The 17311-nt window shown below is 44.5% G+C and overlaps 1 protein-coding gene across 1 annotated transcript in view; it reads right to left on the bottom strand.

The window, feature by feature from the left end:
• MCTP1 (multiple C2 and transmembrane domain containing 1) overlaps positions 1-17311 on the bottom strand; it is a 194537-nt gene that overhangs the window by 41567 nt on the left and 135659 nt on the right. The gene's annotated exons all lie outside the window — the stretch shown is intronic.

The raw sequence follows: 17311 nt of genomic DNA, 5'->3' as shown, positions 1-17311 counted from the left end.
CCTTGAAGTCAATAAACCTTTATAGGAAGGTGATGGAAATTAATGACATCGATATAAAAAAGTTAGTCTTCAGAATAAATGAAATTAGTTTCCTATTTTCCTGAAATGAGGTTAATTGAACAATGCATTTGATTCAAGTACATTGAATATCTTAGAGAATGTTCAACAAGGGTTGGTTACAATCACCCTGGTGAGAGAGACATAACTCAGGAGTTGGAATATTAACCCATATAATTTTGTCTTTCCCTGTTGCTGTCTCGTTCTGGGCTGACATCACAGGATTATTCATATAGCTCTGGATCAATTACCTGCGGTATGTTAAGGAGACATATGTTCTTCGCTAAATCCCAGCATTAAAATATCAGGAATTGTGGATTTGTGGGGTGTGGGGATTGGCTAAAAGGGTTGCTGTACAACACTGGAAGGAAAAATCTACAACTTGATTTACAGCAATAGACTGCTGATATTTGTTAATATTTGCATATATTTTTTTCCAACAACACAGCAAGGAAAAGGCTTTCAAGAAATATTATTAAAATGTTTGGAGTTGTTCTGTTTATTTCCAGCCTCCCAGCTTTTAAGCTTTTTTTAAAGTTATGCCTATTAATTTTGAGGTTTGTGGACCCTTTAATGTTGTTGCATGTATATGTCCTTCTCTTCCGTTATGCAGTTTAGCATAACAAAAAAGCATTTGAATGCATTGATTTTGCAACACATGATTCCTTTTTAAATGCAAGATGGGTGAGTTCATGCTAACCTTCCAGGTGGTTGTTCTCCATTCACAAATCATATGTATATAATGCAAGGAATATTTAGAAAGGGAACAGTAAGGTTGTCATTATCTTTTTCAGAGAAAATAGGTCATAGAAAGAACTGTATTTCAGAGTTACAAGGAAATATTGCTTTAAGGGTTCCCCTCTAGATTCTGAAATTTTAAACTTAATTCTGATCGATGGCATTCGTGTCTGTCTGAAATGGCAAGATTGCTGATGGAGCATTGCAATTTTCAATGTATGTATGACAAATGCAGGTGCATTCTGCATTTGTACATATTGGTTTTTCTTCTGGGACAGCCTGCCTTATTTGCACCTCCCAGCTCCCTTTTTCAAATGGCATAGCTCAGGGAAAGCAATGGAATGCAGCTCAGCTGATATGAAGGCACACAGCTAATAGGCCAGCAATGTTTACAGTCAGCTATGGACAACAAAATACAGGTAGTTCTTGTTTAGTGACCACAATCGGGACTGGCAACTCAGTCATTAAGCGAAGCAGTCACTAAGTGAAACTGTGACTATGCTTATGATCTTACTTCAGCTTTCCTTTGCTTTATAGACCTGTGAAGGTCATAAATGCAAGGATTGGTCATAAAATTACTTATTTATCACTGTCATAACTGCAAATGGTAACTGTATGAGGCAGTCAGTAAACAAGGACGACCTGTACTGAATGTATTTTGACTGCAGCTGGTAAGGACAAAATGGGAGGAAATGTGTGGTGATTTTAAGGTTGAGAATGCTTTGCAGATAGAAGGGCTACTAACATGACAGTACTCCTAAATATACAACAGAAAAGGCTAGTAGGTAAAAACAAAACCCTGATATACTAGCTTTCCACGTGCATTTTGGCAGCCTCTTAAATTGTGTTAAAACCTGTCCTGATACATTAATTAAAAATAATATTTTCATTCTAGCAATGTTTTTCCACTGTTCAACAATACTTCCCTTTACTCTTGGAAATTCAAAAGGCTGCACAGGTATGCCAAAGGTATGGATTTAATGTAGTTTCTATTGGTGTTAGTGCTGGAACAGGAATCATCCATTTACATTTTTACTGTAAACTCTAAGGCAGAATCTGGAAATGCTTCATGAATCACAGGCCTTAATTTAGGAAGCAGTCTATTATAAGCAGTAATTTAAAGCCTATTCGATTACGTGAGAAACCAATAGCCCCTTCTTTTTTCCTTGGTTCTATCTTTCTGTTCAAATAATGTGTGTTCTATAGTGACAATTATGTGGAAGTTTTAGGTCACAGTATTTGCATTTTAAGTGTCTATTTTATTCTGTGGTTATTTGGTCTATTTAGATTTGTTTTCTAATTATTGCTGGCCATTCTTCGTCTTTTGGATATGTCAGATAACATAACGTTTGAATAACTGATAAAAATATACAGTACAACAGGATAAACTTTCAGAAAATGCTTAGATTTCTTCCATAAAAAAATTGCTGTCTGCATCCTATTTCACAATCTAATAGTATTAATCAAACAAAGGAAAGCACCAGGGAAATCAGAAAGCTCTAATGCAAGCAGTTAAAAGTGACATGACCTTCTGTAATGTCACTTGTCACAGCTGTATATGCCACATAACAGGGGAAGATACTTAAAAGACCTGATTCCAGGGGTAGACCCATGTTTAATATATGAATACAGATGACAATTAGGAGCATGTGAAAGTTGACTCCATATAGTATATATGAGTTCTTTATTGTGTTTACTGTTTAGTCACAGATTACACAGTGTAGTTCATGAGCTGCACTGTTTTTACAAAAATATTTGTTTTACAGTGTTCTTATTGTACACTGCTATCCTCCCCCAAACTTCCAATCAAGCATCAAAATATTTTCATATAACAAATGCATAGATTAGGCATCTGATAACACAACTCATAAGCAGAGTTGATGCCTCCTCCCACCTTCTCCCGTTCTTTGAAACAACAACAAGAACAGAACCGCATCCCAAATCAAAATCTCTACTCTATTACTGAAGGCCTTTGGGTAGAATCTTGAGTTGATTTACATTCTTCCCATTTGTCTCTGTACAATCAAATCACAACATGTGTCTGCGTATCAGTTGATTTACGGTGCTTGGGTGCAATTATAAAATAAAATGATTAAATGTGCATAGTTTGAAGAGAATATATAAAACCACTCAGACGACTGCAGGTCGTGAGAAAGTATCTTTAGGTCAAACTGAATATTCCCACAGTTAATACGCCCAGTGACAATACACTGATTACTCCATGTGGTCATTTTCACAACACAGCACACAGAACTCTCATGCAGAACGCTTTAAAATACCATAATTGAAAAAAAAATCATTTAACAGAAGCAACAGCCATCCACAGCCAGCCTTACAGTAAGCACATGTCACTGGAATCAGCGCACAGGCAAGCTCAAAGGTATTATGGATACCTGATGCACAGCCTCCTCCTGTGCTTGATTAACACTATTACATTGAGAGCTGGGATGCAGACAGCAATTTTTATGGAAGGAATCTGTTTAAGCATTTTCTGAAAGCTTATCCTGTTGTATATTTTTTATCAATTATTCAAATGTTATGCCACCTGATGAGACGCGGTGGCGCTGCGGGTTAAACCGCTGAGCTGTCGATCGGAAGGTCGGCGGTTCGAAACCGCGCGGCGGGGTGAGCTCCCGTTGTTAATCCCAGCTCCTGCTCACCTAGCAGTTCGAAAACATGCAAATGTGAGTAGATCAATAGGTACCGCTTCGGCGGGAAGGTAACGGCGTTCCGAGTCGTCATGCTGGCCACATGACCCGGAAGTGTCTATGACAACGCCGGCTCCAAGGCTTAGAAACGGAGATGAGCACCGCCCCCTAGAGTCGGATTCGACTGGACTTTACGTCAAGGGAAACCTTTACCTTTACCTTACTATGCCACCTGATACATCTAGAAGAGTAAGAATGGCCTGCAATAATTTGAAAACAAATCTTAGTAAGTCAAGTAACTGCAGAATAAAATGAACATTTAAAATGCAAACATTGTGGTCAAAAGTTTCTATGCAATATAATTATATATTACATAGCACTTGTATTATTTGAACAGAAAGACAGAACCAGAGAAAAGAGAAGGGGAAATTGATTTCTCACTTCTTAGAGTTTTCAATTAGCTGTATACTAACAGACTGCTTCCTAAATTAGGGCCTTTAATTCATGAAGCACTGATTCTACAATTTAAGCAAACACCTAAGAGGAAGTAGATCTTTCTTGGGCCTAATAATGCATTTCATTCATTACAAATCATATACAGGCAGTCGTCACTTAATGACCCTAATTGGGAGCAGCGACTCCACCACTAAGTGAAGGGATTGCTAAGTGGGAAATCAGGTGACTGTGACTGCGCTTTCTAGCTGGAAACAGATAAGACTGCTTGTCAGTTTCACGCTTTCGGCTTTTGTTTGCCTCCTAACCACTCCTTCGCACTTCGGAATGCTGGAGTGCCTGCTTACTGTCTTGTACACATTGAAAGCACTGTAATCATTCTGGCAGTCTGAGCCGGGAGCCATGGGAATACTACACAAACAGCTTATAGTACTCTCTTGAAATCCCTTCTCCAATCTCTCTGCTCTGCAAGAGAGGGGGGGGGGAGAAAAAAAGCAAGGGATTTCTGTAGGCAATCTCTCCTTTGCCAGACCCTACCCTCCTCCAGTGTGGAGATAGGGATTGCAAGAGAGTAAGCTGTTTGCTCTTCTACACATCAAAAGCAATACAATTGTGCCACCAGCCTGGAGCTGGGAGCGGGCAAGCTATTCAAACAGCTTATAGTACTCTCTTGAAATCTCTTCCTCTCCAATCTCTCTGCTCTGTGGGGGAGGGAAAGAAAAATAGCAAGTGATTTCTGTAGGCAATCTCTTCTTTGCCTGACCCTTTCCCACTTCCAGCGCAATTGCATTGCTTTTGATGTGTAGAAGAGCAAACAGCTTGCTCTCTTGAAATACCTCTCTAATCTCTCTGCTCTATGAGCAGGGAGGGGGGGCCAGGCAAAGGAGAGATTTTGGAGAAAAAAAGAAAAAAATACAGGTCAGGCATAGGACAATGTGTACTGACTGTAATGGCAATCACGTGAGGGACACTGTGAAGGTCGGAGATGGCTGGAAATGGCCATAAAGTTATTTTTTCAGCACTGTTGTAACTCTGAACAGTTGCTGAATGAGCGATCAGTCAGCTAGGAATAAACACAAACACGTATATGTGTACTACATTTAATAAAAAATAGTAACAATTATCTATCCATCTCTCTCTCTCTCTCTCTCTGCTCTTTTAAGTAAGCCCAGATTTTACTGCAATTAAATGAAGCCTTATACCGATCATTACGTATTTATTTGAACTTTGTGTCCATTTAACAGCTCTAAAACCTTTGCAGAAATAACCCTCAATGTTCATATAGTTACCTTTAGATTAAAAAGAAATTTTAAAATAAGCACATTTTCAATGACAGAGCTCATGCAGTTTACCAAGTGAAATCCTAAAATGATGACATTTAAATACTTCAGTAGAAACTTTGATTTAATCAGTGGAATATGTTTCTCACTCAAAGCTTTGAAAAAATGTTATCTATTTTGTTAGCACCATAAATTTAGCATAAGATTGTCCAGTAGCTTGGTACTTCAGTTTGTAATGACAGAAAAAGGCTGTCTGGTTGTCATAAAAGCTAGTGAATAAAAATCTACATGATTAGGCCAAATCTTTTGCAATTCTACAGCTATGTGGGGCATTTGTGTTTTTCCAGTGTGATAATATGAAAATATTTGAACTCTCAGTCATGAACAAAACATCAGGCCTCAGGTAAGCCTCTTGCTCTACAGCTAGAGGTGGAATCTATGGCCTTCCAGCCTCTCTTTAACTATAAATAGAAATTAATATCCAAGATGGCAACCGAGAACAAACGCCGGGTGCTGCTTTTGGTGGGAAACGCTTTCCTTTTTGTGCTCTGATACTCCCCCACCTCGCCCAGACCAGACCGGCACCACAGCGTGCAGTGTGGCAGCGGACCAGGCCGGCGGCGTGGCAGCAGACTGGGCAGTTCGCGCAGTCAGTGGTGCAGCAGCAGACTGTGCTGGCGGTGCAGCAGCAGACTGGGCAGGCGGCACAGGCGGTGGTGCAGCAGCGGACCGGGCTGGTGGCACAGCGGCAGACTTGGCAGGCAGCACAGGCGTGGTGCAGCAGTGGATGGGGCCAGTGCGGCGGGCAGCGTGGCAGCAGACCGGGTAGGTGACACGGTAACGGACCAGGCTGGCAGCAAACTGGGCTTGCAGTGTGGCAGCAGACTGGGCTGGCAAGGTGGCAGACCCTGGAGGACCGCAGCCATGCGGGGAGCCTTGGTGGAGCGACCTGGGGTAACATCGCTTTGTGGGCCTGGGGCTTTCTGGGACTATCTTTTGACCGCTTTTTGGCCAACAACGCAAACCTTGGTGGCATGGGCCTTGGCGAGCCGCAGCGAGACGGAGGGGCTTCAGGCTGCGCCAAAGAAGAAAGTGGACTGGTTGTTGGCCTTGGTGTGGCAGACCTTGCTGGTGAGGAGTGGGGAGTTTATGAATAAGAACTTGCCCATCCCCCCCCAACTGCCCCTGAGATGGCTGGAAGCTGCGAGGGCCCCTCCAGAGCGAATGAGAGACTCTTCCCCAGGGTGAGAGACAAGAGGGGGAGTCTGGGAGTGTGTTTGTGTAAAAGAGCACTCAGCCCCTGAGTGAGAGACAGGGGGTGGGTGAAGAATGAATAAGTGCCCCCTGTTGAGCAGTGAGAGAGTTCGAGGGGGGGCAAAGAGAATGGGGGGGGTGATGGTTGGGCTCTGACAGTGCCAAGACTGGAAGCTGGTGCGCCGGAGGGCTTACCTTTGCCCTGTGGAGATTGACTGTAAGGATGTATGAATGGAAGGAGGTAGCCCTACTTAGAGCCAGAGACTCCTGAGGTCCAGGAGTGAGGGCTATAGGGTGGGGCACATTACTGAGGTGGTGACGGGTAGGGGATGTTATGGTGGGAGCCAGAGGGCTGGCCATCTTTGGGGAAGACGCCCCCGGTGTTTGCTACTGGTGGCGTGTTCCGGCCCTCTGCGCTCAGACCCAGGCCCTGGTCAGCAGATCCATATGGGCCCTGGTCCCCGGCTGCTGCTTTTTAATGCCAGGTCAGTTAATAACAAGGATCCCCTCATATGTGACTTGATCACTGAGGAGGGGGCAGACCTGGCATATATTACCGAGACCTGGCTGGGCCCAGAAGGGGGGGTGCTCCTTTCGGAAATGTGTCCAGCTGGGTTTATGGTACGGGGAGGAGGAGTGGCTGTTGTCATCCGAGAGTCTCTTGTGGCCTTCAGGGGCCCTGCTCCGCAAGTGGCTGGTTGTGAGACCCTGTTTTTCAAGTTGGGTTCCTGAGAAGAGCTGGGAGTGTTGCTACTGTACCAGCCTCCCTGCTGGGTGACAACCTCCCTGCCTGAGCTGCTCGAGGCCATCTCAGGGCTGGTGGTGGAGTTCCCCAGGCTTATGGTTCTGGGGGACTTCAACCTGCCATCCCTGGGGCGTGCCTCGGAGGCAGCTCAGGAGTTCATGGCTACCATGGCAGCCATGGGCCTGCCCCAGATAATTTGGGACCCAACTCGAGACAGTGGTCTCACCCTGGACTTGGTTTTCTTGTTGGAGCAGTGGCAATGTGATCTGAGGGGAGAGTTACAGCTGTCCCCTTTGTCGTGGTCAGACCATACCCTGGTGGCCCTGAGATTCTCTTATGCCACCCCCCTTCGCAGGGAGGCAGGACCCATTCGATTGGTCCACCACTGGCAACTGATGGACCCAGAAGGGTTTCAGAGGGAGCTGGGGGTTATACCCGGTGATCTGCTGCACAATCCAGAGGAGGCCCTAGCTGCAGCCTGGAATAGGGAGGCAGCCGGGGCCTTGGACAGGATTGCACCTGTGCAGCCTCTCTTGTCCCATCGAACCCAGCACTCCCCGTGGTTTACGGAAGAGTTGAGGGTTCTGAAGAGGATTAAGAGATGCCTAGAGCGCCGCTGGAGGAAGACAAAGACTGAATTCGACTGAACACAGGTAAGAGCCGCTATTAAGGCCTACCTTGTGGCGATAAAAGTGGTGAAACATCAATACTTCTCCGCTCTTATTGCGTCCGCAGAATGCTGCCCGACGGCCCTGTTTAAGATCACTTGATCCCTTTTGGGGAAGGTGAGCTCAGTGACCCACCTACAGGGCCGTGCAGAGGAATTTGCTGAGCATCTGCAGGACAAAATCGCTCGGATTCGCTCCAAGTTAGACTCTAGGCGTGAGGCTTGGTCTGGAGAGATACCAGGAGAATGGGCTTACCCAGTTATCTGGGAGCAGTTTGATTCTGTTGGACCTGAGGAAGTGGACAGGATTCTGCAGACAGTAAATGCCACATGCCATCTAGACCCGTGCCGCTCCTGGCTAGTAAAAGCAGCCTGGGAGGTGACATGTGGTTGGGTCCATGCGATGGTTAATACATCCTTGGGAGAGGGGGGGTTCCCAGCTACCTTTAAAGAGGCATTGGTGCATCCCCTCCTCAAGAAGCCATCACTGGACCCTACTGTTCTGGACAATTTTCATCCAGTCTCCCACCTACCCTTTTTGGGGAAGGTGGTTGAGAAAGTGGTGGCTTTGCAGCTCCAGAGGGTCCCAGAGGAAACGGATTATCTGGACCCCTTTCAGTCAGGTTTCAGACCCGGTTATGGGACAGAAATGGCATTGGTCGCACTTATGGATGATCTCTGGCAGGAGCGGGATGGTGGCAGTGCATCCATCCTTGCTCTCCTTGATCTCTCAGCGGCTTTCAATACCATCCGCCATGGTATCCTTTTGGGGCGGCTCAGGGAGTTGGGGGTGGGTGGCGTAGTTTTACACTGGTTCACCTCCTTCCTCCAGGGCTGGTCCCAATCGGTGTTGATAGGGGAGGAGAGATCGGCCCCAAGGCCCCTTCTTTGTGGGGTGCCGCAGGGATCAGTACTCTCCCCTCTCCTTTTTAACATCTACATGAAACCACAGGGCAAGATCATCCGTCACCATGGGATGAGGTATCATCAGTACGCTGATGATAGTCAATTATATATCTCCATCCCGGGTGAAGTAAGCGATGCCGTGACTACCCTCTCCGAGTGTCTGGGGGCTGTGGGGGCCTGGATGGGGAACAACAGGCTTCAACTGAACCCTGGTAAGACAGAGTGGCTGTGGGTTAACAGGTCTTCCGTATCTGGGACATTAACATCTCTGGTTCTGGATGGGGTTGCACTGCCCCAGACAGACCCGGTGCATAACTTGGGGGTCCTCCTGGACTCAAAGCTCCTGCTTGAAGAGCAGGTGGCAGCCGTGGCCAGGAGAGCCTTGGTGCAGCTACCTGCTGTGCACCAATTACGTCCCTTCCTGGATCGGGAGGCCCTTCAAACATACCCCCGTTATCTCTCATATAGACTATTGCAATGTACTCTACATGGGGCTACCCTTGAAAAATATCCGGAAGCTTCAGCTGGTCCAGAATGCAGCCGCGCGAGCTGTTTTTGGTGCCTCTTTGTTTATTCATCCAGTGGCTTCCGACTCTTTGTGAATTCACGGACCAGCCCACGCCAGAACTTCCTGTCGGTCGTCAACACCCCCAGCTCCCCCAGGGATGAGTCCGTCACCTCTAGAATATCATCTATCCATCTTGCCCTTGGTCGGCCCCTCTTCCTTTTGCCTTCCACTTTCCCTAGTATCATCATCTTCTCCAGAGTGTCCTGTCTTCTCATTATGTGGCCAAAGTATTTCAGTTTTGCCTTTAACATCATTCCCTCAAGTGAGCAGTCTGGCTTGATCTCCTGGAGGATGGACTGGTTTGACCTTCTTGCAGTCCAAGGAACTCTCAGAATTTTCCTCCAACACCACAGTTCAAAAGCATCTCTCTTCCTTCTCTCAGCCTTCCTTATGGTCCAGCTCTCGCAGCCATATGTTACTATGGGGAACACCATTGCTTTAACTATGCAGACCTTTGTTCTCAGTGTGATGTCTCTGCTCTTGACTATTTTATTGAGATTTGTCATTGCTCTTCTCCCAAGGATTAAGCGTCTGCTGATTTCCCGACCGCAGTCAGCATCTGCAGTAATCTTTGCACTTAGAAATACAAAGTCTTTCACTGCTTCTACATTTTCTCCCTCTATTTGCCAGTTATCAATCAGGCTGGTTGCCATAATATTGGTTTTTTTGAGGTTTAGCTGCAAGCCAGCTTTTATACTTTCTTCTTTCACCTTCATCATAAGGCTCCTCAGTTCCTCTTCGCTTTCAGCCATCAAAGTGGTATCATCTGCATATCTGAGATTGTTAATGTTTCTTCCAGCGATTTTAACTCCAGCCTTCGATTCCTCAAGCCCAGCACATCGCATGATGTGTTCTGCGTACAAGTTGAGTAGGTAGGGTGAGAGTATAGAACCCTGCTGTACTCCTTTCCCAATCTTAAACCAGTCCGTTGTTCTGTGGTCTGTTCTTACCATTGCCACTTGGTCCTTATACAGATTCCTCAGGAGGCAGACAAGATGACTTGGTATCCCCATACCGCTAAGAACTTGCCACAATTTGTTCTGGTCCACACAGTCAAAGGCTTTAGAATAGTCAATAAAACAGAAATAGATGTTTTTCTGAAACTCCCTGGCTTTTTCCATTATCCAGCGGATATTGGCAATTTGGTCCCTAGTTCCTCTGCCTTTTCTAAACTCAGCTTGTACATCTGGCAATTCTCGCTCCATGAATTGCTGAAGTCTACCTTGCAGGATCTTGAGCATTACCTTACTGGCATGTGAAATGAGTGCCACTGTTCGATAGTTTGAACATTCTTTAGTGTTTCCCTTTTTTGGTATGGGGATATAAGTTGATTTTTTTCCAATCTGATGGCCATTCTTGTGTTTTCCAAATTTGCTGGCATATAGCATGCATTACCTTGACAGCATCATCTTGCAAGATTTTGAACAGTTCAGCTGGGATACCATCATCTCCTGCTGCCTTGTTATTAGTGATGCTTTTTAAGGCCCATTCAACCTCACTCTTCAGGATGTCTGGCTCTAGCTCACTGACCACACTGTCAAAGCTCTCCCCGATATTGTTATCCTTCCTATACAGGTCTTCCATATATTCTTGCCACCTTTTCTTGATCTCTTCTTCTTCTGTCAGGTCCTTGCCATCTTTGTTTCTGATCATACCCATTTTGGCCTGGAATTTACCTCCGATGTTTCTAATTTTCTGGAAGAGGTCTCTTGACCTTCCTATTCTATTGTCTTCTTCCACTTCTGTGCATTGCTTGTTTAAAAATAATTCCTTATCTCTTCTGGCTAACCTCTGGAATTTTGCATTTAATTGGGCATATCTCCCCCTATCACTGTTGCCTTTTGCTTTCCTTCTTTCTTGGGCTACTTCTAATGTCTCAGCAGACAGCCATTTTGCCTTCTTGGTTTTCTCTTTCTTTGGGATGTATTTTGTTGCCACCTCCTGAACAATGTTGCAAACTTCTGTCCATAGTTCTTCCGGGACCCTATCTACTAAGTCCAGTCCCTTAAGTCTATTCTTCACCTCCACTGCATGTTCCTTACGAATATTAGTGAGCTCATATATAGCTGATCTGTGGGTCTTCCCTAATCTCGAGTCTGATCCTAAATTGTGCAATAAGAAGTTCGTGATCGGAACTACAGTCAGCTCCAGGTCTTGTTTTTACCGACTGTATAGATGTCCGCCACCTTTGGCTGCAAAAGATGTAATCAATCTGATTTCGGTGTTGTCCATCTGGTGAAGTCCATGTAAAAAAGCCGTCTCTTAGGTTGTTGGAAGCGAGTGTTTTTTATGCAGAATGAGTTGTCTTGGCAAAATTCTATTAGCCTATGTCCTGCTTTGTTTTGTTCTCCCAGGCCATGCTTACCTGCAATTCCAGGTGTCATTGACTGCCCACCTTAGCATTCCAGTCTCCTGTGATGAAAATAACGTCTCTTTTAGGCGTGTTGTCCAGTAGGTGGTGCAGATCCTCATAGAACCACTCTACTTCAGCTTCTTCAGCATCTGTGGTTGGGGCGTATATTTGGATCACTGTGATGTTAGATGGCTTGCCCTGAATTCAAATTGAGATCATTCTATCGTTTTTTGGATTGTATCCAAGCACTGCTTTAGCCACTTTACTATTAATTATGAAGGCTACTCCATTTCGTCTGTGGTCCTCTTGTCCACAGTAGTAGATCTGGTGGTCATTTGATGTGAAGTGGCCCATTCCAGTCCATTTCAGTTCACTGATGCCCAAAATGTCTATCTTTAATCTTGACATCTCACCAATAACCACATCCAATTTGCCCTGGCTCATAGATCTTACATTCCAGGTTCCAATGGTGTGTTGATCCTTAGAACATCGGATTCGCCGTTCACCACCAGCACCGTCGGCCGCTAGCCATCCTTTTGGCTTTGAGCTAGCTGCGTCATCACGTCTGGGGCTAGTTGAACTTATCCTCTGTTCCTCCCCAGTAGCATTTTGACCATCTTCCGACCTGGGAGTCTCATCTTCTGATGGTATACCGACATATCTCTGGTTGTACTGATCCATTTAGTTTTCACAGCAAGAATACTGGGGTGGGTTGCCATTACCTTCCCCAGGGATCGCATTTAGTCTGACCTCTCTGTCATGACCTTCCCGTCTTGGGTGGCCCTTCATGGTTTAGCTCATTGCATCATTGAGGTGCTCAAGCTCCAGCACCACAACAAGGTAACGATCCTTTGCTGAAGTTGGTGCCCCTAGAAGGGTACATGTTACACCGCTGCTGCGCGAGCTGCATTGGGTACCAGTTTGCTTGCAGCTCCAATTCAAGGTGTTATTACCTTTAAAGCCCTACATGGCATGGGGCCAGGTTACCTGAGGGACCGCCTCTTCCCCATTACATCAACCCATCTCACCCAATCGTGTAGAGAGGGCATGCTGTGGAACCCGTCTTTAAGATAACTTCATTTGGTGGGTCCCGGAAACAGGCCTTCTCTGCAGTAGCTCCCACCCTGTGGAACATGCTGCCCCCTGAGGTGAGATTGGCCCCATCGCTCCTGGCCTTTAGGAGGAGCCTGAAGACCTGGTTCTACAGCCTTGCTTGGGGCGGAGAGGGGGATAGATCTACATGGGGATGGCTGCTATAGACCACTCCTCCCACACTTGGACTGTTTTAGATTTTTTCGCCACTTGGACTTTTTATCTTTACTTTTATTTATATTATTTATTATTGTATTTTTATATTATGTATTTTGTAGTTGTTGTTTTAACTGATTGTTGTAAACCGCCCAGAGTCCCCCAATGGGAGGAGATGGGCGGGGACAAATTGGATGGATGAATGGATGGATGGATGGATAAATAAATAAAATCCTACCAACATTCTTAACAACTGCTATGCTGGGTGGGGATGGTATGATTTGCAATCTGACTTCTGGAAATCAGAGGGTTTTCTCCATTGTTCTAACAGAACATAATTTCTGGTGTGTGGATTAATGTGTGTAAACCATGCAACCTATTTGACATGTAGTATTGAGATACAGTGCATGAACAGGGACTTCAAAATACTCTATGGAGTGGCGCAATGTATATGTAAAGGAAAGAATGAAATAAAACTGAGTTTATCTGTCATAATCACATAGGAACTTGGTTAATAAGGCTATTGATTATTTAGAATCACAGATTTTGAAAGGACCTAAGAGGTTAACTAGCCCAACCACCTACTTAGTGCAAGTTCTACTAAATGTTCTTTTACCTTGTCCTTATGTATTCTGAGTTGTAGCACCCAAAGATCACCTCCTAGAGCTTTGCTTCTCTTCTGAGAGAAAACAAATATAACATGTACAGTTGTAATCGAAATTATTCAACCCCCATTGCAAATCAGGTTGATTGTCAAAATGTACAGACTTTCAGCTGTTTGCAATGAAAAAATCAAACAAAAGCAATTGAAATAGCTGAACACAATGAATGCTTCAAGTGGTGTCTCCAAATTCAACTGAAAATGCAACTTATGACTTCTCCAGTCTCAAAATTATTCAACCCTCTGAATAGAATCTGTCACAACAGCACACATACAGTATGCAAAACAGATGTTGTCTCAAGCACACCTGATGCAATTAATCAAGGGCTTCAATAGTTGTACCACGTGTGCTTGAGCTGGAACACATGAAATACCTGAAGTGGCTAGGGGTTTGCTGAGTGTCACGTTTGACTGCACGTTAGAAATACAGTATGGCTAAGTCAAAAGAATGGTCCAAAAAGGTAAGAGAAGAGATCATTGCCCTTCACAAACAAGGAACAGGATACAAAAAGATAGCGAAGGGACTGAATGTTCTTAGAGACACCGTTGGAAGCATAGTTTGCAAGTTGAAAGTTAAAGGAACAGTGGTGACACTACCTGGACAGGGCAGAAAAAGGAAGCTGTCAATGGCTGTAACCAGATTTCTGAGAAGGCAGGTGGAGCGAAACCCTTGAGTGACTGCAAAAGACCTGCAGCAAGACCTGGTGGCAACAGGCACTGAGGTTTCAGTGAGCACAGTAAGGTGTGTACTAAACTCAGAAGGTTTCCATGCCAGAACTCCAAGACGTACACCACTACTGACCCAAAAGCATTAAAAAAGTCTGCTCCAATATGCTCAAAATCATATAAATAAGCCACAGAAGTCTCGGGATTCTGTTCTGTGGAGCGATGAAACAAAACTGGAACTTTTCGGCCCAATGGATCAGCGGTATGTCTAGAGGAAGCATACGCTGAAAAGAACACTCTGCCTACAGTTAAGCATGGTGGTGGCTCGGTGATGCTCTGGGGCTGCTTTGCATCCTCTGGCACTGGAAGCCTGCAGCGTGTGGACAGCAAGATGGATTCATTGAAGTATCAGGAAATTCTAGGAGAAAACACCATGCCGTCTGTAAGGAAGCTGAAGCTTGGGCGTCATTGGACCTTCCAACAGGACAATGATCCCAAGCATACCTCAAACTCCACTAAGGCTTGGATGCAGAAGTAGTCCTGGAAGATTCTACAGTGGCCATCATAGTCACCAGACTTGAACCCGATAGAAAATCTCTGGTGGGACTTGAAGGCGGCGGCTGCAGCACACAAACCCAAGAATATTGCTGAACTGGAGGCCATTGCTCATGAGGACTGGACTAAGATTCCTCAGGAACACTGCCAGAAGCTGGTGTCTGGCTACGCATCTCATTTGCAGCAGGTCATAACAGCAAAAGGGTGCTCTAAGTACTGAAGATGCTTGCCATGAAGGGGTTGGATAATTTTGAGACTGGAGAAGTCATTATAAGTTGCATTTTCAGTTGAATTTGGAGACACCACTTGAAGCATCTGCTGTGTTGAGCTATTTCAATTGCTTTTGATTTGTTCATTGCAAACAGCTGAAAGTCTGTACAATCAACCTGATTTGCAATGGGGGTTGAATATTTTCGATTACAACTGTATGTATCATCCATTCACCCCTTATTCCTTGCCACAGATTTACAGCCTCTTTCCCTCTTCTTTTGTTTCTGCTGTACCCAGAAAAAGCCTTTTTATTATTTGAGATGTTTCTCCAAGCCTCTGCACATTCTTTTCTGACAAAATCCCTATGGTTTCTGGTGACTGCTTTATATTCTTCTTTGGTTATGTTCCCCTCCTATCATTTCCTTTTTGTTTTTCAGCATTTTAGCAAGCTGTATGTATTCATACTGCTTTCTTCACACATCCCCCATTTTTATCCTAATAGTATTGTTTGTTCTTGCACTTTCAGAATCTTTTTGAAGAATTTCTCATTCTCTTCTGACTCTTTACTGCTTCAGTATTTCAAACCATTGGCTCTGGGTTCATTAAATCTGCTCTTCTGAAATCCAGTGCACAAGTCTGACTCTTCTCTATTTCTTCTCCCCTTGATATCATGAATTCAGAGATAATGTAGTCACTTTCTTCCAACGTTCCAGTTACTTCATCAAGCATTCTCAACAAGATTCCAGGCTCTAACTTATTAATTCTGTGCAAGCATGTGCTTTTTTGTCTAATGCAACACTTCCTCCCTTTATGTTGGATCTATTCTTTTTGAGTAAGTGTCATCTATGTCATCCTGCCAAGTTTCTGTGATGCCTGCTGCATTATATTTGTCCTCCCCTGTTAGGGTTCCAAATTCTCTTTGTTTGCCATACATTGTGTGCATTGCTGTAGAAATATCTGAAATTGTGGTGGTACCACAATTTCTGGCTTTACTGTTGTAGTTTTCTGCCAATGATCCCTCTCTGCCTATGTGCATCTCCCTTTATTTCCTATATTGTTTTTTCTGGTCTAATGTGTCCCTGATGAAATTAGCGAGGTGCCAAAAACATCCATCCCAATCTTTGTAGCTTGCCTCTTGCCAGAAGTTCTTTGTGTAGAAGCACAGCCCATGGTCAAGAAACAAGTGGTACCATTTAACAGCACCATCCAATTCACTTCCAGGATTCTGACACCTTGGTTCCTCTCAGCAGGGAATTGCCCACCATCAGGCAATTACCAACCACTATTAAGTGCCTGTTCTTCCCCCAACTAGTTCTTGGGTTCCTTTGAATCATGGAGACTGTGAGTCTTCCACTCTGTTCTGTGAAGCCAAGGTTGGCAAGGCTGGTCCAGTTAGCTGTGGGCTGTCTACTAGAGGGACAGTACAATAGCAGTTATGGAACTGCATCAACACTGAATATCTCCTGATCCTTTTTCTTCTCCAGCTCACATGCTTTCAATTCTCGTCTGCTTTGCATTCCCTGGAACTCACTTCCCTTTTCTGTTCTATCCAGGAACCTCTTTTTCCCTGGTGGGATGCAGTATAGAAACTCTGTCCTAAAGCCTTCCAACAGACACCAACTTTCAGTTCCAGCAGGTTTAGTTTGGGTTCTCTTCAGGCAGAAGGGCAAGCATTGCACACATCTTGTAAGATCACCACAACACTTTCTCTGCTATTTCTGTTGTCTGGAATCCCCACTTGCATTCCTCCCCCCAAACCCTCCCCCCATTTGCCTGCCTTAATCACAAGGTCCTAGAAGCTACTTGTCTGGAAATATGTCATGCCTCAATTGATCAGGAAACTGAGATTGTTAAATAATAGAGGTATTCTATTAGCAAAAGCTTTCTGAAATGTTGCATTTAATTGTCCTTAATGTTTATTAGTTTGTTAAGGGGGATTAAAGACTATAACAGCCCTGAAAAAACAACATACTACCTAGCCTTGCATCCTGTTTCTTACTTCTATATTCTCACCATAATCAAATATAAATTGAAAGATCATCTGTTTTTGTATTAATGCTCCTGGTAATCTGTGGTACACTGTCTCTAAACATGGAGGTTCTGTGTAGCAACCATTGCTAATTAGCCATTGATTAATAAATGAAATGGCTATCTTCCATCAGAGCCTCGTGTGGCGCAGAGTAGTAGGTGACAGTATTGCAACTGAAACTCTCCCCACAACCCAAGTTCGATCCCAGCGGAAGCAGGATTCTCGGGTAGCCAGCTCAGGTCGATTCAGCCTTCCATCCTTCTGAGGTCAGTA

The sequence above is a fragment of the Candoia aspera genome, chromosome 2 (genome assembly GCF_035149785.1).
Source record: "Candoia aspera isolate rCanAsp1 chromosome 2, rCanAsp1.hap2, whole genome shotgun sequence".
Classification (NCBI taxonomy): domain Eukaryota; kingdom Metazoa; phylum Chordata; class Lepidosauria; order Squamata; family Boidae; genus Candoia; species Candoia aspera.
The sequence above is the reverse complement of the archived record's forward strand: the minus strand, read 5'-3'. Positions and strand labels throughout refer to the sequence as shown.